Here is a 2,500-nt window from a genome sequence, read left to right on the forward strand (position 1 = left end):
AAAAAAAAACTTTTTTTTTTTTTCACGCCTCGGCCGAGTCATGCTCGAGCAATGGCCGAGGCAGTATGGAGCGACGGCCCAGTCATGCTCGAGCAATGGCCGACCGGACGACTGGAACATGTTTTGGAGCTTGTAAAATTAATTTAAAAATAATCCTATGGGTTCTCTTCACAAGACCAACTCCAGATCTCTTAGAAAACATTATACTTGATGGAGATTCAAAAAAATTAAAAAAAAAAAAAAAAAAAAATTTGACGCCTCGGCCGAGTCATGGCCGAGCAGGATGGAGCGACGGACGAGTCATGCTCGAGCAATGGCCGACCGGATCCTGGAACGTGATTTTAAAAAATTAATTTAAAAATATTCCCATGGGTTCTCTTGATTATAGCTCGAGCATATATCTTAAAAAACATTATACTAGATGGAGGTTCAAAAAAAAAAATAAAAAAAAATAATTTTTTTTTTTTGGTCATGGCCTTGGAAAATTTAATGTTTACTGGTGTCACATGGCCAAATGTTCGTTTGTATCTTTAGGGGGGGGTGGTTCCTTGAGCTTGAAAATGTTGACCAAGAGTTGACTCGCATGATAAGAGCATAATTTGCTACGGACCCAAAGACGGATTATGACCGGGCTGACCCGACAAGTCGCGACCGACCGCCGGTGACCCCCCGCCGGCGGCGGAGCTCCGGCGACCGCCCGCCGGAAAATTTTCCGGCGACCAAAAATTTTCCGTGGATGAAAATTTGTTGGAATATGAATGTTCTCCCTAAAAGGTTAAGAACCAAGGCGGAGGCAAGTCTAGTGAGGTAAAATAATGGGTTGAAGGCTCGTGAGAAAACGTTAGAGCCGCCGATGCATGCTCGAGCGACGGGAGAGAAATGCTCGAGCGACGGGAGTGAAATACTCGAGCATGATCGAGCACGGGCCGAGGCATGCTCGAGCGACGGGAGAGAAATGCTCGAGCATGATCGAGCACGGCCGAGGAATGCTCGAGCGACGGGAGAGAAATGCTCGAGCATCGAGCATGGCCGAGGCATGCTCGAGCGACGGGAGAGAAATGCTCGAGCATGCTCGAGCATGGCCGAGGAATGCTCGGGTGACGGGAGGAATGCTCGAGCATGATAGAGGATGGCCGAGGCATGCTCCATCGCTGGCCGAGGCATGCTCGAGCGATGGCCGAGGCATGCTCGAGCGACGGGAAAGAAATGCTCGAGCATGCTCGAGCATGGCCGAGGAATGCTCGAGCGACGGGAGTTATGCTCGAGCATGCTAGAGGATGGCCGAGGCATGCTCGAGCGATGGCCGATGCACGCTCGATCGTTGGCATGATCGAGCGATGACCGAGTCATGCTCGAGCGACGGGAGGGAAATGCTCGAGGCACGGTCGAGCGATGGCCGAGACATGGCCGACCGAGAAATGCTGGGGCGCGCTCGAGCAATGGCCGAGGCGACGGGCGAGAAATGCTCGAGGCACGCTCGAGCGATGGCCGAGAAATGCTCGAGAGATGGCCGAGAAATGCTCGAGAGATGGCCGAGAAATTCTCGAGGCACGCTCGATCAATGGCCGAGTCAGAGCTTGAGGGACGGGAGAGAAATGCTCGAGTCATGCTCGAGCGGCGGCAGTGGGGCGAATGGCGAAAGTGGGTTAGGGCATCAGAATACTTCACAGAGGTTAATAAAATTTCCCAGAAAATATTTTTGTACCCCTCCTCAGCCATTTTAATGTTTACTGGTGTCAGATGGCCAAATGTTCGTTTGTATCTTTAGGGGGGGGTGGTTCCTTGGGTGGGCTGGGGACTGGGCCATGGCGGGCCCGGCTGGCCCATTTCATCGAGTCATTCCTCGACCGCGGCGGGGATGTGTGGGCTTGGGACACACGGCGACGCGGGTTTTGACGGGAAGGGGCGGCGCCGCCATGGGCCGCCGTGCTCCGGCGGTGGTGCGACGGAATTTTTTGACGGATTTGACGGAAAATGGCGGGGATTTGTAGGCTAATGGAAACACGGCGTTGTGTTTCTCCGGCAGAGGGTGGAGGAGAGGGTGGCGCCACCGTGCGCTGCCTTGCTCCGGCGGAATTGTGAGGATGAGTATGGCTGGTGGCTTTTCTCCGGCGAGGATGTGTGGCCCACTGGACTCGCGGAGAAGTGGTATGGTGGAGGAGGGCGGCGTTGATGTGTGGGCCCTGGACACACTGAGAAGTGGGACGGTGGAGGAGGGCGGCGAGGATGTGTGGGCGCCACTGGACACACGGAGCCATTGAATGGTGGCCTCCGCCGCCGATGATTTGTGGGCCTTTGCACACATGGACTCGTTGGGCGGCGGAGGAGGGCGGCGAGGATGCGTGGCGGCCAACACGCGGAGCTTTTTAAAAAAAAATGATTTTCAATAATTTATTTTGAAAAAAAAAAAATGTTTTTATTAAAAATTCTTCTTAAGAAAAAAAATTATATTTTGGTTTTAATTAATAATAAAATGTTTTTAATTAATAATAAAATGTTT

Source organism: Urtica dioica, unplaced genomic scaffold (assembly GCF_054948205.1).
Source record: "Urtica dioica subsp. dioica isolate 48M unplaced genomic scaffold, U.dioica_male_clone48M_v1_H2 Urtica_dioica_male_H2_contig_15, whole genome shotgun sequence".
Lineage (NCBI taxonomy): Eukaryota > Viridiplantae > Streptophyta > Magnoliopsida > Rosales > Urticaceae > Urtica > Urtica dioica.